Source organism: Chionomys nivalis, chromosome 5, assembly GCF_950005125.1.
Source record: "Chionomys nivalis chromosome 5, mChiNiv1.1, whole genome shotgun sequence".
NCBI lineage: Eukaryota > Metazoa > Chordata > Mammalia > Rodentia > Cricetidae > Chionomys > Chionomys nivalis.
The window spans coordinates 81,951,286-81,973,698 of NC_080090.1; the positions used below are offsets into that span (position 1 = coordinate 81,951,286).

At 40.9% G+C, this 22,413-nt stretch overlaps 1 pseudogene; it reads left to right on the forward strand.

Annotated features, from left to right (window-relative positions):
• The first annotated feature begins 17,701 nt into the window (after nt 1-17,701).
• Nucleotides 17,702-22,099, forward strand: LOC130874160 (proliferating cell nuclear antigen-like; annotated as a pseudogene).
• The last annotated feature ends 314 nt before the right edge of the window (nt 22,100-22,413 follow it).

Consider the following 22,413-nt stretch of genomic DNA (forward strand, 5'->3'; position numbering starts at 1 on the left):
GACGCCGGGAAGGACAGCCCTGTTTCGGAATGCTGGATGTCGTCGCTGCTTTCTGTTCTACTTCAGCAGTATTCTGAAGCAACTTTCAAAGGATGCGTAGCCGTCTAGAATTTGTGCCGCAACATCTTTGTATTGCTTTTTGAGGACTCTTGGTGCACTTAGGCAACCACATCCCACATGTGCAGAACTGGCACCCAATCCAAAATGCACAGTTTACCAACTGTAGAGAAAGCGGGACTAACTTCGCTTGGCAAAAGAACACAAGATGCCTAACATCTACACTCATTCCCACGAATTGCCAGGAACACTTAAATTGACCTCATAGGGGGCCGTTAAAGAGCGTTTCCATCCAGCTTGCCTTCCAGTCAATACCTCAGGAATATGAGGGCTGTTCCCTTGAGTTACAAAGTAACCCCTCAGTGAGACTAATTAGATTTTTTTCCCTAAAAAACCCCACACAGGTTATTGATTTGAGAATTGAAAATAGTATTGATGTACAGTAGTTAGTCATACTTGAATAAGAATTAATTACAGAATTTTAACTAGGAAAAATAGGATGTATCTACAAAAATTTTAATATAAAGAGATTTATATGAGGTAAAACCTCTTAAAAATCCAGAGCTTCCAAAATCAAACATTATTGGAATAATTTTGTAAAATGCCTTAAAATTTAGATTGAATGCATTAGTAGCTTGAAATATTGGTTTTTGTTCCTGAAACTAAAGGCTACAATATTCTCCAGGTGACACTTATTCCTGTGAAGGTTTATAATTATAATCTCTCCTTGTATTAGAACTGAGTCTACATGTATTCCACCAATATTCATTCATTCAACAAACATTTATGAAACACCACTGGTGTGCGTGCCCCTGTACAAAGACACTTCGCAGTAAAAACACTGCCATGAATTGAGAACACATAGAACCCTGGCATGGGATGAACACCAGTCTTTCAATGATGCCAAAAATAGAGAAGACATGGAACCCTGGCATGGGATGGGCACTTCACTCTTTCAACGCTGCCGTGAATGGAGAAGACTCGGAACCCTGGCATGGGATGGGCACTTCACTCTTTCAACGCTGCCGTGAATGGAGAAGACTCGAAACCCTGGCATGGGATGGGCACTTCACTCTTTCAGCGCTGCCGTGAATGGAGAAGACTCGGAACCCTGGCATGGGATGGGCACTTCACTCTTTCTCGTACCCGACTTTGTTTCGATGTCATCCTCTTAGAAGCAAAGTGTTGGCGCCATCTCTGTTTTTCAAATGAGCAGGAAAAGAATCCAGTAGTCTGATCAAGAACTCCCAGCTAACGCAGATGGCTCAGAAACAGTTCTACTTGTCTTTCTCCCTTTCTTCCCAATTCCTCAAAAAGTAAAGACACTCAGATTCAGTGCTGAGCCCTGTGTCATTTCCTCTCTCACAAATCCTGTCTGGTCTCTCTGATCATCAGGACTGAACCAAACACAAGAGAACAGCGTTGTTGGGCCATTTACCTATAAGTTGTAACAGCAAAAAATATTCTCTAGCCTGAAATATAGTTTTAGATCTATTTCCTAGTGAGGAAGACCGATAACCCTCCAGGCTAACATAGTTGCCTTGAAGGCATCTCAAGCTTCGGGTAACTTCTGTCTACATCTGTGGTCATCACCCTTCCTTCCTCTAAGGAATAGCACTTTCTTCTACTTGATCTAAAATATCTCAATCCTGGGACTTATTCTGGATTCCTTTACTTCCCTCATTGTTTGTATCTAGTGAATACTAGCAAGCCGTGTGAACTACATCACCAGAATGCTTCTCAAATCTATCTGCTCTCATCTAGTTCAGTTCCTGGGTCCAAACTAGTACTGTATTTGTGGTGTTGCTTTCTAGTTTTTCCCCCAACATCTTTAATTCAAGACTGTAAGGGAAACATCTTAGGGACTGAAAAGAAAGACGGTAGCCACTACAACCAGTTGAGAGAGTCCAGGAAAACAACATGAAGGCTATTTAAATAATAGGTAAGCGTCATAGCTTCTGCTTCAACTTGGCACAACCCAGAGTCACCTTGAAGATGGTACCTCAGTTGAGAAACTGCCTAGATGAGATTGGCTTCTGGCCATATCTATGAGATGTTTTCTTAATTCCTAGTTAATTTAGGAGCAGTGGCATCCCCTCGGCAGGTAGGACTGCGCTATATAAGAAGCTGAACAAGTCAGTAAGCAACACTCCTCCATGGTCTCTTCTTCACTTCCTCCCTCTGATGTCCTGCCTTGATGTCCCTTGGGAAGAAACTGTTACTTGGCCATGTAAGAGAATGCAAATCCTTTCCTCCACAAGTTATTTTAGTCATAATATTTATCACAGACACAGAAAAGAAACTAACAAAACATGATGATACACAATGATGACAACTAAGAAAAATTTATGTTAAGAAAAGGCAATATATTTTCAGAGAAGAACAAAAGGAAAAAAAAACAGAATGAAACAGGAACTGCTGAGGTCTGAAGTGTTTCCCTTCCTGGTGTAAAGAGCTTAAACTTGTATAATTAACTGTTATTAAAAGACAATTTAAGATTTGGATGGGTGGCGCATGCATTTAATCCCAGCACATGGGAGACAGAGGCAGGTGGATCTCTGTGAGTTCGAAGCCAGCCTGGTCTATAAAACAAATTCCACAAGAGTCAGGACTGTTACACAGAGAATCCTGCCACAGGAAAAAGAAGGAAAGAGAGAGAGAGAGAGAGAGAGAGAGAGAGAGAGAGAGAGAGAGAGAGAGAGAGAGAGAATATAAGTCAACATTTTTAAACATGAGTCAGCTGACCTTAAAATTCTCTATGTCCATATGTTCAGCTCTCAAACCATCTACAAAGATTCTGTAAAAACAACTTTGTTTAACTCAGTTACTGGGCAGCTAAATTTCTTCTTATAGCATCCTATCAACTTCCTCCTGGTTTGTGACTGCAGAGGACATATTCGCATACCACATTCTAACTCAAAAGAGAGGTCTGTTTTCCTCATTGCAGGCGACACCAGCAAATTAGATTGCACATCATGGATTTATGAATGGTTATTCTCGTTACTCTTTAGACCAAAAAACAAATGACGCGAAACAGGGACCGCTCCCTTAGGCTTTGAATGTCATAGGTGATCATTCAGAAACAAGGCGGAACTAAGCACTCTGCCCCCACATCACTGAAGACAGTCGTCTAACTGCAGCGGTTTCATGGGGAAGCATAATGTCCAAGGAAAATCGCCATATCAATCACTTTGAACACCACCTTCCTGTAAAGCCAATGGCCAAAAAGTAGAGACAGAAACTCCATGATAACTCCTTTATGTCTGGAGTCTAGCAAAAGTGCTGATTTTCCTCTGCTGAATAGGTAATCTCTCTCCCGACCGAGGCACTTTAGGCAAGGAAGAAAGCTTGCAGAGAAAATAATTGTCAATATATTAAGCATAACTGTCAATAGATTAGACATCAAGGAGAGGCAGCGGGACTTGCTTGTAAATTACAAAGATACAAAGTAATTAAATAAATCTTCTACCCACGCCCATGCACGCATCTTTCAGAGATATCAAGATACCTGGAGAAGCATTATTTTCTGGGATATAAAGAACTACAAAGCGAGAGAACAAATGTGTTCTTGTAAACAATAAACGTGGAGCAAAGGACCCGTTTCTATCCAAGCCAAGAAATTATTCTTTTGAGCTTTTCTTGTGAAGAAATTCATAAGCCAGGTGCTTGACCCCTGGGCCCCAAAGTGTGTTGTAGAGATTAGCAAAATATCGTGTGGGATGTAGCTTAAGCTCCTAAAAAAAGTATAGATATGTAAATATATTGTTGTTAGAATTGATTAGATCGGCCTCAAAATTGAGACCACTTGCAGCGAATTTTCAAGGAAAGCTCCCAAATGAATATTTCAGGCCAGAGTGCATTTCTCTTGAAGCGTATGAATATTAGCCAACTCTGCACCTTAATGGCTTTTTTTTTTTTGTATTATTCTGAAGAGATCTCCAATGTCTGTTTATTGTATTTCAATGGAGGTTTTATTAGCATTCTCTTCTAGTGGATGGGATGTCAGAGAATCAGATAACCTGGCCTTAGAACCGCCTCAAGAGTCAAATAAGATATTACCTGATTGATTAACGTCTTTTAAAAAATGAAGCAGATATAGCCATGCATGCTTGTAATCTCCGCACTTTGAGGCTGAGACACAAATGTCATGTTTCAGGCCAGCCTGGAACACATAGCAAGTTCTAGGCTAATCTGGGCTATGTAATTAAGCCTCTTTCTCTTTGACACATTATGTGTGAATTTCCTACCATATAATAGATGACCAGAAAATGGCCAAACAGTATTCTAAACATCTGAGTTTAGATGGTCTCTGGGACGACTGTGTGTGCCGTAGAAAAACGTGTGGTGGCTGCAGAGTGTCAACAAAGTAATCTAAACGGCCGGATGGGGTGGACTCCTGTAAATAAGAGTCAGCTATTTATTTCTGAGCTCATTAGCCCATGGTTATGATTGCATACACATATCCAGCCAAGTAGACCAGAATACCAGGTATCAGTTATTTTTCTTCTTCCTGTTGTTAAAGGTAATGTCCTCTTAGGTATCATAACTGGCTCTTCAAATTCAGGGGGAAGGAAAGTAGTTGAAACAGGGTCTCATTCTATAGCTCAAGTTGACCTCCAAGTTATGGAATTTTTCCTGCCTCAGCTTCCTAACTTCAGGTGGAGTGCTTTTTTTTTTCAACTATCTCCCCTTTACCAATTTCTATAGCTTTTCTCTGACTTTATCACTATAATTTAATTTTGAAATAGAAAACCTCAAAGAATTATGGATCTGATACTCAAATGTTTGTCTTACACAAGCAGTTTCATTTCTTTGAGCGTGTTTGTTTGTAAAATGTAGACAATGATGTCTATTCTATTTCAGCTTTTTTACACAGCTGACGTTTTCAATTCTAATCCAAACAAATGTGGTCCTTCTCTTCTCTGGTTCCCAAGTCTATTGTGTCCACTGTCCTACACAAGGTCTTGAGTCAGTAGGGCCAGGCAGAAGGGATACCTGTTGGGTCTTCTTTGGTCTGGACGTTCCCCCTACCCCCACACTGTGGTCAGCCTTCTCTTCAACATCTGAGCACCTTGAACAGGTACTGAGGAATGAGAAAACGGAATGACTGTAACTGAGCTTAACTTCCCGAAAGTCCCTTCTGTTATAAGCTCCTGATTCTGAATGTCATTTCAAGAACCGGAATCTACCTTCTTCAAAACCTCCCCAACACCCCACGCAAAGAAGCAATGAGGATCAGTGGCAGGGGAGACCATGGGGCATCAAAAAGAAAAAATTGAAAGAAGAAATGTGTAAGTTCTTGTTTTCCACACAAGCTCTTAGAGGAAATGGCCAGCTCAGCCAGCTCCTGTCAGGTGTCCCTAGCTGCATACCAGCCTGCACCTGTCCTGTTCTCTCTCATGAGAGAAGACTCAATATCCCACCCCACCCCACTGGATCAGACATATGTCCTCCCAGTCTACCTCGCAGTTCTAGTGACTGAAGACAGACATGCGCTTGCTAAGGAGCAGACATGGTGTGTAGGATATCGGGCAGCATATAAAAATAGCAGTTTTGTGGATTAAGCAGCCTTCACAGTCATCCAGCCCTGAGCCATCTCCTAACTTCCCACTCTTCTCACTGTGGTGCCTCCAGGCCACAGCTGACAGAAACACACAAGGATAAAGGAGTATGACACTTGCCTTACAGGACATACCCTGCACACTAAGTGTGTGATCCTCAGCAGTTCCTGAAGTTTCCTTGTGTGCTGGTGTGGGACAATTATCTGTATTCTGTCAATTGTATTTTAAATAAGTGCTGATTGGTCAGAAGCCAGGCAGGAAGTATAGGCGGGACAACCAGACAGGAAGTAGAGGTGGGTCAAAGAGAACAGGAGAATTCTGGGAAGAATGAAGCTCATTCCTCTACAGTCCTGGCCCAACCACAGAAGAAGAAAGATGTGACTGCATTACTGAATAATGTACCAAGCCATGTGGCTAACATAGACAAGAATAATGGGCTAATATAAGTTATAAGAGTTAATAAGAAGCCTGAGTTAATGGACCAATCAGTTTATAACTAATATAGACTTCTATGTGATTTCTTTGGGACTTAATGAATGCGGGAACCGGGCAGGACAAGGACCAGGTGGGACAGAAAACTCAGACAACAGTGTGCCAGGCAGCACCTGGCCTCTAGTTGACAAGAAATAATGGGGACCCCTATCTTCAAGTGGCATTTATCTGTGTTGACCAAGCCAGCACAAATGAGATCTGCAAAGTCTTACGGGACCTCTTGAAAACAGTCAATGCTGCAGAAGAAACATCATTCGGAAGGAAGGGGAAAACTAACACAACGAGGCTCCCTCTGACATAAAATAGGACCTCAGCTGAAAGACAGCACGAAAACCCACGCACTCTTCTCCTAGTTGGAACAGCAGCTTCAGAAAGGCAGCAATTTGTGCTCCTTGTCTCCAGTTCCGTGTTGTAACAAGGTGAATTCATGGGTTATCTGGCCACCCTCTGTGCCTCCACTCAACTTCTCCAGAGCAGACAGTCTCTTCAAAATGTGGACCTACAGAAGACATCGTGAACGAAAGTTAGCTAAATCTATTGGCTTCCTTCATCTGCCTTTATTTGTAATATGTGTGATGTTCATATATTTGGAATAAAAAGAACTTCCAAAAGTAATATGAAAATTCTATTCCCTAAAGCATCCCCAAGCAAGATGTAGTATCTGTGGTTTCTCTCTGTCTCTCTTTCTCTTTCTCATTCTCTCTCTCTCTCTTTCTCTCTGTGTGTGTATGTGTATGTGCACGCACACACATGTACATGCATGCATATGCTCATGCACTTATATACAAGTGTTGTATAAAATTTGTCTGGTCTAAATTCATTATAGTAGTTTGAATGAGATGTGCCCCCATAGTCTCAGGCATTTGAATATTTGTCCCCATTTGATGAGTCTGTTTGAAGAAACCTTTTCTCCTTGAAGGATCATTGACAGATAATGGTGTCTGGGGGACAGAGTACCACTTTCTTGAGTAGTATTGCCACTGTTAAGGTACCCCATACTTCATGAAGTGACCTTTCTTCCACATTCTAGGGAGAAACTCTGTGGTGGAATATTAATTGAAGATGTGTTACATTTGTTTATGCTGTGGAACATTTGTTTAATGATGCAAAGATGTGTTGCATTCTTTCATGTTACATTTATTTAACTCTGTGAAGCTGTGTTGCTTTACCTGTCTAAAACACCTGATTGGTCTAATAAAGAGCTGAATAGCCAATAGCTAGGCAGGAGAGGGATAGGTAGGGTTAGCAAGCAGAGAGAATAAATAGGAGGAGAAATTTAGGTTAGGGGAGTGAGAAAAGGAGGGGAGGAGGATACGAGGAACGAGCCACCCAACAACACAGCCAGACACAGTAGGAAAGATAAACAGAAATTTTTTAAAAAAAGATAAATGCCCAGAGACAAAATGTAAACAAGATAATTAAATTTTAAAAATATGGCAAATAATAAACCAAGCTAATGCCAGGCATTCATAAATAAAAATAAGTCTCCTCTATGTGTTTACTTGGGAATTGGGTGGTGGGCCCCCTAAGAGAGAGAAAGAAAGAAAGAAAGAAAGAAAGAAAGAAAGAAAGAAAGAAAGGAAGGAAGGAAGGAAGGAAGGAAGGAAGGAAGGAAGGAAGGAAGGAAGAAAGAAAGGAGGAAAAAACCTGCAAAGCTCTAACTAAATGTATTGGGTTACATAATAAGGGGCATGAAATATGTGGGGGGAAGCTTGATGAGAAGAAAGCTTTTATTGAGAGAAAGAGGAGTATAAAGGGTATTAGTGGGTGGAAATGGCTAAAACTGTACCAAACTTGCAAAGAATATAAAGTAAGTATTAAGAACACACACAAAATGGTTATACAGGTATCTCTATTGAATTCTGACTTGATCCCTTCAGGTATGTACCCAAAAGTAAAATAAATGGACCATATAGTAGTTTGCTTTGGTTTCCCAGGAATCCTCCAGATCGGTTTCCATGGAGCCGGATGAAGTTTACATGCTCAACAACAGTGTTCATTCTTCGCCAGCCACCCCTGATATCCCCAGCATTTTTGTTTGTTTTTGTTGCTGATAGAGAAATAGGATCTCAATGTAGCTTTGATGTGTTTTTCTCTGGTAGCCAATGATAGTAAACATCTTTTTATGTGTTTTCTAGCCTTTTGTATACCCCTTGAAAAGTTCAGTTCATTTGTCCATTTCATGACCGTGTGATTAGATGATTGTCCTTCGAATGTTTGCTATTTGGAGTTTCTTTATTCTAATTTACTTATTATTTATTCTATGCTTCTGTGTGTACATATGACTATGCATGACACAACACATGTGTGGAGGTTGGAGAACAACTTTTGGGTGTTGTTTCTCTCATTTCAACATATTCATTCATAGACAGAACTCAGACTGTCAACATTGACAAGAAAGGTTCTCACTGACTCTGGGGTTCTTTTCATATGCTAGATATTAATCCCTTGTTTATAAATAGCTGGCAAAGATTTTCTTCCATTCCTCAGTCCATCTTATCAATATATTAATTTATTAATTGTCCCTTTTGATCTATACAAACTTCTTAATTTCATGTGATCCCATTTGTCAAGACTTGCTGTTATTTCCTGAGCTACCGGAGTTCTTTTCAGAAGGTCATTGCCTAGACCTTCTTGAAATGTTTCTCCTACATTTCCCTTGGGTATTTTCTTCAGTTTCTGGCCTCACATTAATGCCTTTGATCATTTTGAATTGATTTTGTATAGGGCAAAGGGTAAGGTTCACATTTTTCAAAGTCTTTTACACGTGGCTATCTAGTTTATCAAGCACAATTTTTATTACTATATATTTATTAATTAAGAATTCCATACATTTATACAACGTATATTGATCATATTCACCCTTTTTCATCCTTCTAACTCCTTCCAGATCCACTCCCCATCTTCCCACCCCTCCAACATTCTGCCCTCTATTTTAACAAAGATTTTATTAGTCCTCTGACTGCTTCATACAATGTGTTTTCATTATAATTACTTTTCTCCAACCCTTCTCCTTCCATCACTTATCCAACTTTATGTTTGTTTATTTGTTTGTTTTTCTAAAGCCACCAATACCAATTTGTGTTGCCTAAATATTCTTGCCTAAAAAATCTGGACCACAGGACTGTGGTTCACTTAAAGCGGCTAAAGTCTTTAGAAAACTGTTTCTCCCTCTCCCAGCAGTTAACAACTCTCAATAGCTCCATGACTAGAGGTAGGATGTTATACCCAACTCCCATCTCCATGGTCTTGCTTAGACTTACACACATCTTGTGTGTGCAAACTGCTGTGAGTTCTTATGAGCAGCTCCCTTGCTATGTCCAGAAGATATTGTTTCCTCGTGGTCATCCACTGTCTCTGGCTCTTACACTCTTCCTGTCCCTCTTCTGCAATGATCTCTGAGCCTTGGGAGTGGAGGGGATACAATATGTATTCCATTTAGAGTTGAGCATTCTACAGTCTCTTACTCTCTGTACCTTGGCCTATTGTGTGTCTCTGTGTTCAGCACCATCTCCTGAAATTGGAAGCTTTTCAGATAAAAGCTGAGAGATGCATTGATTTATGGATATAATAATATCCATAATAGAATTCAGTAGAAGTCAGTTTAATACTATGTCCTGTAGTCTGAGACTGTGCGTTCATTTCCTGGCTGCTCTGGCCCAAATAATTACACAGAAACTATATTAATTACAATACTGTTTGGCCAATAGCTTAGGCTTCTTATCAACTAACTCTTACATCTAAAATTAACCCATTTTTATTAATCTGTGTATTGGCACAAGACTATGGGTTATTGGTAAGGGTCCAGTGTCTGTCTCTTTCAGCAACTATATGGTGTATCTCCTTAACTCTGCCTACTGTCTCTCTCTCTCTATCTCTCCCTCTGTTTAGATTTTCCATCTGGCTTTCCTCTGCTAAGCCATTATCAAAAACAGCTTTATTCATTAACCAACGGTAATAAAACATATTCATAGCCTACGAAGGGGAATCCACATCAACATCCAGCTGGCTGTGTCAGCACACACCTTTAATCCCAGTACTTAGAAGGCAGAGTCAGGCAATTCTCTGGTCTACAACCTGATCTACAGAGCAAATCACAGTACAGCCATAAATACACAGAGAAACCCTGTCTTGAAAAAACAAAAGAACATAAACAACTATGACCATTTACAGAACAATAGTAGTAGATTTTCTCCTCAAGGGCCTATAAGCTGTCTAGTCACAGCTTCTTAGTACAATAGTGGTGCCAGGTATGGGTTTCTCTCCAGAAGTTGACACTAAAGCCCTCTTGCTGCAGACATCACACTCTAATCATAGAACATGGAAAAACCAAAATATTGATCTGGAAGTATCATCCCTACTGGCTAGCTTTCATAGTGATGGAAGGTGATATGCATGCTACCATGAAGAAAAAGAACCATCAATCATTACCCCCAACTGAGAATCCTGTGAGCTGCTTGACAAGGCATTCCAACTGGTGCAATAGTGGCATGAACATCACGGTAGTAACCGACTACTTTCTGATTGGATTTAAATTCTGATCCACATGATGAAACACAGCACAAATTTTCCAGTTAAATGTCATTTCTCTACAGCATGTCTTTGGCACTTTTTTACGGAATTAGCTAGCTGTTGGCACGTGGACTTGTTAGTGGATCCTATATTTTATTTTACTGCTTGATGCATCTATTTTAATGCCAGTACCATGCTGGAAAAAGATTACTTTTTTAAATCCCCACTATTTTAATTGAATTTATTTTGTCCTTACAAGTGCATGTGTATGGGTTGCGTGTGTATGTGTGTGTATGCATGTGTGTTTCTGGTGACCAAATCCAGGACTGTACATGTCAGGCAAAAGTTCTACCACTGAGTTATATTCTCAATGATCTGAAAACATTGAAAGCTTAAGAAATTAACAAGAGATGCCATGTAGCCATCCAAGAAGCAAGATGTGAAGTAACAAACCTCAAGCCTTGTGGTAAAATATAAAATAATAGAAATGGGTTAATTTTAAGATATAAGAGCTAGGTTGAAATAGTCCTGAGCCACTGGTAAAACAGTGTTGTAATAGAAAAATAAGGAGGAGGAGGAGGAGGAGGAGGAGGAGGAGGAGGAGGAGGAGGAAGAGAAGAAGAAGAAGAAGAAGAAGAAGAAGAAGAAGAAGAAGAAGAAGAAGAAGAAGAAGAAGAAGAAGAAGAAGAAGAAAACAAAAATTCTATTTCTTTTTTACAGAACACAGCAAAGCTAGCTCTACATCCAGCAACTACAATACAGCTGCAGCTCTGCAGAGAAGACTATCCCACAGCTTGCTTCAGCTTCTTTCGTCAATGTGCATCACTAATTCAGTTTCCTGTGTGTCCAGTTTGTATCTCTCCAGCTTCCTCATTGCCCTCTTTTGAACTTTCGAGACCCAACTCCTGATACAGTCAAGTTATATCCTTTCACTGTATATTTAAATTTTGAGAATAATAAATGGAAAAATTCTCAATTATAGAGTTATACATGAATATATTGACATACTCACATATGCACATATGTGTACATGCATGACATATACACACTCCTTACTATTAACTATTTATAGCCTTGTTATTTTGAGGAAAAGTTCAAGTTCTTATTTCAAAAATTAAGTTTAGCAGTGTCCCCAATCCTCATATGTAAAACTAGAAGAACTACGCTTTATTCTCCACAAACTTTGACATTTTTCTCCCAGGAATTCTCCATTCTATTTTTTCAAATAATAGTTGTAAAGACATGCCCTGTTTCTAAGAACATAGAATAGTCTGGTTTAGGAAGTTGAAAAAACTAATTTTTTAATCATTAGCTGGTCTTGCCGATTTCATCTAGGGTTTCCCGCTTCTTTGATTTTATTTCATACTTCCCCCAAAGGTTTCTCCATTAATATTAACAGCTTTTGGAATCTCATTACTCTGATTTATGCCTTTTCAATTTATTTAAGGTTGTGTCAATATTAAATTATCTGTCCCTTGTGAGCAACTTCAATAATGTTTAGATGCAAAATCCTCTTAAGCATTACCTAGCAGGCAAAAATCCATGTTATTACTTACAATGCCCTCCTCCCTCACCGAAGCAACTAATAATTAATAAGGGTTATGTTAAAAAATTCAGAGACAACCCAAAATAGTATGGCAAAAATGTTATAAGTAATTCTGAAATTTTTGCTTAATTCAAAATGTTCTTGTTCTTGTGTAAAAGAGAATGGGGAATTAAAAAAAAAACGCAGATTCTAACGTTTGAGACTGTTTCCTGGGTGTCTAGAAGTTGTAAATAAAATTAAGTTCGTCTTCAGAATAAAACTTCTGTGTTAGGAGATTTCCATTTCAAAAAATATGACACAAACATACACCAGTTTTCGCTATTTCCCAGCAATATGTACTAAAAAATCATAATACATAAGCACCATGAGCATGATCCCAAGACAAGCAAAATCAGATGTGCTGGCGCACACACAACCCACAGCTGAGTATTACATTCATTATGAAAAACGAAATCTTTTCATGCTGACTGGGGACAAGAAGAGCAAACCTGACCTGTGGCCACAGTCCTGACTCCCCAGAGCACTAGAGCCCTAAGACCCTGAAGTTCAGCCATAAACAGAAAAACAAGATAAAACAAGCAAAAGATAAAGCACCAGCGTTCTCTTTGCTGGGGATGTGATTTCCACACAGAAGGGTTCAGGAAATCTAGGATAACATTCCCAGAACTGATCCCTGAGTTCAGCAAGGTTTCAAGATCTATGACAAATACAAATCCCAATGGTTAGCATTCGAGATGGTTCAGCAGGTAAATGGTACTTGCTGCTGAAACTGACTGCCTGAGTTCAAGACCCACAGAGTGGAAGGGGGAGAACTGGCTCCTGAAAGTTGTCCTCAGACCTCTACCCTAATCCTAACCACACACACACACACACACACACACACACACACCTCACTGTAAACAAATAAATGTAATTTTAATTACAGTATAATTAAAAAACAGTATATCTATACATTATCAATAGATACACGGACATTTAAATTAAAAATGCATAACCACTTTTCTCACTCCAAAAGATGAGCTATCTGGGGCTGAGGAGATGGCTTGGTTGGAAAAGTGTCTGCCAAACAAGTATGAGGTTCTCAGTTCAAATCCTCAGCATTCACCTGAAAGCCAGATATGGTGACATGCATCTATAATCCTGAGCAGAAGTGAAAAGCAGAGACAGACAGATGCCCAGAGCTTGCTGTACAGCAAGTCTACTCAGCTTATCAGTGCTGAGTTCAATGAGAGCCCTGTCTTAAGGTAGAAAGTCAGAGAAGATGACATCTAGCCTCTACATGCGTGAAAGTAGGTACATGGGCACACACATGTACACGCACACGTGCGTGCACACACACACACACACTGGAAGGGGGTGTTTCTAGGCAGACCTGGTAGCACATGCTTGTATCTCAGTATCCAGGAGGCAGATGCAAAGAGGATTGTTGTATGTTTGAGACTAGCTTGGTCTACCTAGCATGTTCCAGACAAGACAAAACTATGCAACAAGTCCGTACCCTCCCCCAGAATAAAAGAAATAAGGAAACAAATGGCTAAAATAGAGACACTGTCACCATGAAATGCTACATGCAGAATACCTCCATCACTCCGACCTTGCCAGTGGAAGTATGAATGGATACACTCAGGAACACATCTTACTGGTTTCTTAGACAACAACCATGAAACTACAAAATGAGCCAGGAACTACACACTTAGCTGTTTACGCCACAGAGAAGTCAAAACAAAAGTGCCGCTGCTTATTGCAGTTTCTTATGACAGAAAAAGAAAAGAAAAGCAGGAAAAACAGACACCGTAACATGAGGGAGTGGTCACATAGCTGGACAGTCCCATCTTGGCTCACCAGTCAGAATCAAAGGGAACAAACCACAGACACTACTCTGGATAAATCTTCTAAAAATTACCATCAATAATAGAACACTCAATAGAACATCCCCATTGCCTCAGTGTGTGGGTGCACCCCTCGCGGTCCTGAGTTCCTTGCTCGTGCTCTCTCTCCTTCTGCTCCTCCTTTGGATCGTGAGACTTCAGTCCAGTGCTCCAATGTTGGTCTCTGTCTCTGTCTTCTTTCATCGCCTGATGAAGGTTAATATTCAGGAGGATGTCTATATGTTTTTTTGGGGGTTCACCTTCTTATTTAGCTTCTCTAGAATCACGAATTATAGTCTCAATGTCCTTTATTTATGGCTAGAAACCAAATATGAGTGAGTACATCCCATGTTCCTCTTTTTGGGTCTGGCTTAACTCACTCAGGATAGTGTTTTCAATTTCCGTCCATTTGTATGCAAAATTCAAGAAGTCATTGTTTTTTACTGCTGAGTAGTACTCTAATATGTATATATTCCATACTTTCTTCATCCATTCTTCCATTGAAGGGCATCTAGGTTGTTTCCAGGTTCTGGCTATTACAAACAATGCTGCTATGAACATAGTTGAGCATATACTTTTGTTGTATGTTAGGGCATCTCTTGGGTATATTCCCAATAGTGGTATTGCTGGGTCGAGAGGTAGGTTGAACCCGACTTTCCTGAGAAAGCGCCACACTGCTTTCCAAAGTGGTTGCACAAGTTTGCATTCCCACCAGCAATGGATGAGTGTGCCCCTTTCTCCACAACCTCTCCGGCAGAGGCTATCATTGGTGTTTTTGATTTTAGCCATTCTGACAGGTGTAAGATGGTATCTTAATGTTGTCTTGATTTGCATTTCCCTGATTGCTAAGGAAGTTGAACACGATCTTAAGTGTCTTTTGGCCATTTGAACTTCTTCTGTTGAAAAGTCTCTCTTCAGCTCAGTGCCCCATTTTATAATTGGATTGATTAACCTTTTACGGTCTAATTTCTTGAGTTCTTTATATATTTTGGAGATCAGACCTTTGTCAGTTGCGGGGTTGGTGAAGATCTTCTCCCAGTCAGTGGGTTGCCTTTCTGTCTTAGTGACAGTGTCCTTTGCTTTACAGAAGCTTCTCAGTCTCAGGAGGTCCCATTTATTCAATGATGCCCTTAATGTCTGTGCTGCTGGGGTTATACGCAGGAAGTGTTCTCCTGTGCCCATGTGTTGTAGAGTACTTCCCACTTTCTCTTCTATCAGGTTCAGTGTGTTCGGACTGATATTGAGGTCTTTAATCCATTTGGACTTGAGTTTTGTGCATGGTGATAGATATGGATCTGAAAAAGCATGGGACAAATCCGGACTCGCTGAACATAGCGGACAATGAGGACTACTGAGAACTGAAGAACAATGGCAATGGGTTTTTGATCCTATTGCACGTAATGGCTTTCTGGGAGCCTAGGTAGTTTGGATGCTCACCTTAATAGACCTGGATGGAGGTGGGTGGTCCTTGGACCTCCCACAGGGCAGGGAAACCTGATTGCTCTTTGGGCTGAGGAGGGAGGAAGACTTGATTGGGGGAGGGGGGGAATGGGAGGTGGTGGCGGGGAAGAGGCAGAAATCTTTAATAATTAAATAAATTAATTAATTAATTAATAAAAAAAGAAAACAAATTATTTTCTTTCCACAAGCTTTCTAATTAAAAAAATAATAATAGAACACTCAATTCCAAAATGTTACATACATGGGGGCAATTGCACTTATTTTTTGTTTATTAAGCTATATGTTTTCTCCAGTCCCCTCCCTTCCTCCCCCCTCTGATTCTGCTCTCTCCCATGATCCCATGCTCCCAGTTTACTCAGGACATCTTGTCTTTTTCTACTTTCCATGTACATTAGATCCATGTATGTCTCTCTTAGGGTCCTCATTATTGTCTAGGTTCTCTGGGATCGTAAATTGTAGGCTGAGTTTTTTGGGGGGGATTGAGGTTTGGGGGGTTGTTTTGTTTTGTTTTTGCTTTTGTATCTAAAAGCCACTTATGAGTGAGTACATATTATATTTGTTCTTCTGGGTCTGGGTTACCTCATTCAATATGATGTTTTTTAGATCCATCTATTTGCCCACAAATTCCAAGATGTCATTATCCCTCCACCCCCGCTGTGTAGTGCTCCATTATGTAAATGCACCACATCTTCTTTATCCATTCTTCAGTTGAGGGGCATTTAGGTTGTTTCCAGGTTCTGGCTGTTACGAATAATGCTGCTATGAACATAGATGAGCACATGTCCTTGTGGTATGATTGAGCATCCTTTGAGTATATACTCAAAAGTGGTATTACTGGGTCTTGAGGAAGGTTGTTTCCTAATTCTCTGAGAAATCGCCACACTGATATCCAAAGGGGCTGTACCAGTTTGCACTCCCACCAGCAAGGCAGGAATATTTCCTTTACCCCACATCCTCTCCAGCATAAGTTGTCATCAGTGTTTTGGCCATTCTGACAGGTATAAGATGAAATCTCATAGTTGTTTTGATTTGCATTTCTCTGATAGCTAAGGATGTTGAGCATTTTCTTAAGTGTCTTTCAGAAGAATTTTAGATTCCTCTGTTGAGAGTTCTCTGTTTAGGTCTGTACCCCATTTTTATTGGATTATTTGTTCTTTTGATGACCAATTTCTTGAGTTTTTGTATATTTTGAAGATAACTCTCTATCCGATGTGAGGTTGGTGAAGATATTTTCCCATTCTGTAGTCTGTCGTTTTGTCTTGTTGGCCATGTCCTTTGCTTTTCAGAAGCTTCTCAGTTTTAGTAGGTCCCATTTATTAATTGTTTCTCTCAGTGCTGCTGGGGTTATATTTAGGAAGGGGTTCCCTGTGCCAATGTGTTCAAGTGTACTTCCACTTTTCTCTTCTATGAGGTTCAGTATGGTTGGTTTTATGTTGAGGTCTTTGATCCATTTGGCCTTGAGTTTTGTGTATGGTGATAGATATGGGTCTATTTTCATTCTTTTACATGTTGATATCCAGTTATGACGGCACTATTTGTCGAATATTTTCTCTTTTTTCCATTTTATATTTTTTGCTTCTTTGTCAAAAATCAGATGCTTGTAGGTGCAAGTAATTGCACTTATATGACAGTTTTGAAAACATAAAATTATAGAAATAGAGAGCAAATTAATGATTTATGAGAATTAAAGAGGTGTGGGAATGAATCGCAGTAAGACTGGCTATAAAAAGACAAAGGAGGAAGGAGACTTTGCAGTGGTGGAAATGGAACACCTTGAACCTATAAATGTCAGTGTTTTGGTTGAGACATTTTACTAGAGTTTTGCAAAATGTCTCCATTTGCAGAAACTGGATGAGGAAAGCATTGACAGCACTAGAGAGATGGCTTAGTAATTAAGATTTTTGAACTGCTCTTGCAGAGAATCAGAGTTTTGTCAACTATGTAGCTGACACTGGCCTTGAATCCCTGATTCCTTTGTCTCTTCTCACTAATGCTGGGGTTGGAAGTGTGTGCCACCATGGCCAGTTTAAAAGCTATCTTGTAAAGTCTTTCTCCTTCCTCTCTTCTTTCTTTCCCTTCCCCCTTCCCTTTCTCCAATCACTCTTTAAGAACCACTGTCCTAAAGAGGACTCTAAGAGAGACATACATACATCTAATCTACATGGGAAGTAGAAAAAGACAAGATCTCCTGAGTAAATCGGAGCATGGGGATCGTGGGAGAGGGTAGATGGGGGCGGAAGGGAAGACAGCGGAGAAAAATAAAAAAATAAGTCAATAAAAGCAATTGAAAAACAAAAGGACCACTGTTCTTCATCTTATCTGGGGCAAATACACAATTATTATTTTAAACAGAACAAGCAGGTGTCATGAAAGAATAATGGATCAAGATTTAAAATAGGAGGAACGAAGCCGGGAACCGAGAAAGCACTTCAGTGGAGAAAGAGAGGTGTGTAGAAAAAGGAAAAGCGTTCCTTAGGGCTGTTTGGTACCACAAGGGCCACACGCAGCTTGGCCTGTACACACGAAGCCCTTGTGAGGGAGACCTGGAATATACGGCCTAGGATTCCCAAGCTGGTGCCCACTGTGGGCCATCCACCTCAGGAGAAATCCAGAGCACAGACAAAGGAAAAAGGAAAGGGAGAGGACGAGCTCTCCCCTGCACTGATCCGTGGGGTGCTGTGTAAATACTTGAAACTCAATATTAAAGATACTGTAGGGAACCCCAAAAAGGAGAGGATGAATCAGAAAAGTTTCGTTTCCTGCTATAGTTTGCTGTGTGCCCATACCCAAAGGACACCTAGACAAACAGACATGTCCTGTGCCACCCGCTGCATGTCTCTACGTTGTTAGCATCTGAACATCATCCCAGCGATTATGACTCACCAAGATCATCTTCCTGTTGCAGGCACTTCCTTTCTCAGACTCTTTTGGCTTCCTGCTTCCCCAAGCTCAGTTTTGGAGTTTTAGTGTTTTTTTTTTTCTTTTGAGGCAAAGAGAACTTTCCAGGAACGTCCTTTGCCCCCTATACAACACAAGAATAATAACACAGAGTAAGTTGGCAAGAGAAAGAGATCTTCCTTGGCTCTTGACCTGCTACCCAGCCTCATTGTGAACCCCAAGTCAGCAACAAGTGTGTTTCCCTCCCGTTCTGTGTATTAATAAACACAAGGTATGCACGTCAATCAACAAGGTATCGGAGGGAAGAAGAAAGTAACCCCAAATCTTTTTATCTGCCCAGAAATTGTAACATAATCTACATTCATCTTTTTCTGTGCTCAAATGAGCTATGTGTCCGCAGAGACCACTTGAAGCCTTTCTTGTCATGAACAGGTGGCTTATTTTGAGGATCTCTCTTATTATTTTCAACACAAACATAAACAGACGAGTAAGGGAAGCTTATCCCACGAGCTTATAAAACAGATGTCAATTATATTGAAGTGTTCCAGAAGGGGCACTAACTTTGTTATTGACTCCGTAACAGCAACAGCCAGCTGCTGTAATTAGCCATCGATCTGACTAGTATGTAGATTTGTAGTCTGACGGAAAGGACTTGGATGCCACTCATAAGGAGTCTATACAGTACTCATCTGTATGGTTCACAGCACTATGTGCTGGAGGGGGAGATGCTTTCCAAAGTCAAATGCTATTCATAACCTAGGAGGTAGAAGCCGAAGGATCACAAATCTGAGGCTATTCTGGGCTATAAAACCCAGACCCTATCTCAAGCAAACAAAAATGTGTGCGTGCGCGCGCGAGCTAAGTAAGCCTCTTTCTTTATAAGCTGGCCTGCCTCCACTATTTCTTTCTTTCTTTTCTTTTTTTCCCCCCGTTTTTGGTTTTTCAAGACAGAGTTTCTCTGTTTAGCTTTGGAGCCTGTCCTGGAACTCACTTTGTAGACCAGTCTGGCTCAGACTCACAAAGATCCAGCTACCTCTGCTTCCCGAGTGCTGGGATTAAAGGTGTGCACCATCACCACCCGGCAAGTGTTTCTTTATAGTAACACAAAGCACCGTCTGATAAAGATGCCTGGCACTCATTGCATTACTTTTTAGTGAGATGCTCAAATATTGCGCCCAAACTAAATACTAGAAAGCTTTTGAAAAGGGAAGAGATTGCATACAGAAAACATTTTGTACATACAGGAAAGACTTTTTAATTTACGTATATCTTTGTTGTTTTTGTTTTTGAGACAGGGTCCCATTCGGTGCTTTTGGCTATCCTGGAGCTCACTAAGTAGACCAGGCTGGGCTCAAACTCACAGAACTATGCTGCCTCTGCCTCCCAAGTGCTGGGATTAAAGGTGTGCATCATCATACCCAGTCATTTATTTTTTATTAATTAAAGCTTTCTTTGACACTTTTGTACATGATTGCTCTCACTCCCTGTTATCATCCTCCCATACTCCCACAACTTTCCCTTCTCCCTAAAAGACTCTTTCTATCTTCATGGGTTTTTGTTTTGTTCTGGGACCCACTGGGTTTAACCAGGATCATCTCCCTGACCATGGGTGTGGAGCTATCTGCTGGAGCCTGATAGGCTCCCCGGTAGGTACACAACTGAAGGCAATGACTTCTCATTACCCAGCATGCACTGAGAGTCAACAGTTCTTCAGTGAGGGATGGGACCCTTTGCCCCCTCCCCCACCTGGTAGGCTCAGTCTTCGGGCACAGTGCAGACAATCACAGCTGCTACAGGGTCACAACAGTACTGATAGCATCATGCCCAGAGGATAGCATATCGTGGCCGGGCAGACTCAATATTGGAAATTGCTCGTCACCACTTGGGCTTCCATAAACATTTGTACATTGCTCAGTAGATGCCACTACCCTTCTGTCATGCATAGCCATGTCTCATCACTCTGAGAGGAAATCCCCTGAGACAGTGTGTGGAAAGCTTCTCACCACTACAATGAATTCTCTGAATCTAGGTACTCAGGAAGAAAAAAGGTTTATTTAGCTTAGGGTTCAAGAGATTCAGAGTGCAAATGCATGACAGGGCCTCTCTGCATCATTCATGGATGGCAAAGACTGAGACTCATCCAGGGACAGACAGTGGGTGGCAATGACAGAGGCTCATCCAGGGACAGAGAGAAGGGAGGCCAAGTCAACTTTTTTACAGTTTCCCACATGAACTCAAAGGGTCGCACCAGCATGCCTCACACGCCCAGCGGCCTCAGGATATTCCACAGGTTGCACCTCCTAAGAGACCTACCAGCTCTCTGTTCAGGGAAGAGCACAGACCTAGAGCACGGCCGTGCTTAATAGTTACTACAAGCTTGTTACAGTCAGCGTGGGTCCTCTGCACTGCGTGGGGCCTCAGCACTGCATGGGTCCTCAGCCCTGTGTGGGTCCTCAGCCCTGCCGTCACATCATAACCCAGGAGCCCGAAGTGGCCAGGCCTCACTCCTGTCACCTTCTCTAGTTCTTCCTCTTGACTCCGCCACCATATCTGAACTGTGCCTCGTCCAGGGCTCCATCCTGAAGAAGGTTCTGGAGCTTCTTAGGGACCTCATCCCTGAGGCTTACTGAGACACCAGCTCTGGCAGTGTGACCCTGCAGAGCATGGTCCGGCAGCACATCTCGCCTTGCACAATAAAGGCTTCCACACGCACCACTGCAATGGCAGCCTGGCCATGAGCGTAAACTTTATCCGCATACGCAGGTAGTGACGTCATTATGGTAAAGGCTGACGATAATGCGGATGGATACCTTGTACTAATGTTTGAAGTAGCAAATCAAGAGAGAGTTTTAGGCTATGAAATGAAGTCAATGGGTTTATGTGGCTGCATCTTAGAGTCCCGGAAGAGTACAGCTGGCTGTGGTATAGGTGCTTTCTGGTTAATCTGCACATATATGCCAAAACCTTAGCCATGCTGGAGATGTTGCAGCATCCTACGAGAAAGATGGAGTGAAGTTTTCTGCAGTCAGGGAGCTTGGAAATGGAATCACTGAGTCATCACAAACAAGGAATGGTGCTGAAGAGGAGGAAGCTGTTACCATAGTGATGAACGAGCCAGTTCAACTAACATTTGAGCTGAGGTATCTGGACGTTTTCACAAAAGCCACTCCATGGTCTCCTACAGTAACACTCAGTATGTCTACAGATGTTCTCTAGCTGCAGTGAAAAACACTCAGTATGTCTACAGATGTTCTCTAGCTGCAGTGAATAACACTCAGTATGTCTACAGATGTGCCCTTTCTGCAGAGTGGATAACACTCAGTATGTCTATAAATGTGCCCTTGCTGCAATGAATAACACTCAGTATGTCTACAGATGTTCCCTTGCTGCAGAGTGAAAACACTCAGTGTCTACAGATGTTCTCTAGCTGCAGTGAATAACACTCAGTATGTCTATAAATGTGCCCTTGCTGCAGTGAATAACACTCAGTATGTCTATAAATGTGCCCTTGCTGCAGAGTGGATAACACTCAGTATGTCTACAGATGTTCCCTTGCTGTAGAGTATAAAATTACTGGCATAGAACACTTTTATTGGACTTATTCTTTTTGTTGAAAATAGTTTTCTTCATAACAATAAATCTGATTATGGTTGCCAAAGTACTATTTGACTCCCAGGATCAAAGATGGACTCTTTGGGCACTGATAGACTATGAGAAAACTAAGCCTTTGAGGGTTGCTCTTGACATGACAGAACTTTCTGGTCTTTTCTGTACTGAGTGAGTACGTAGGCATCTTCTTTGAATAAGCTGTTTCTTTTCTTTCCTCTTTTCCCCACAATTTGTTTAAAGGTAAAATCTAGTCTTTTTTGCCTGAGAAATATTTTTGTAACAAGTGAGTTTTGGTGCAAAATATAGTTTTAAGAAATGTTTTTCAATTTAAATAAAGTCAATTGACTTTTGAAAGTCAGAGGGAAAAAAGAAAGAAATACAAAATTTTTAAAGATCTACCACTTCTCAA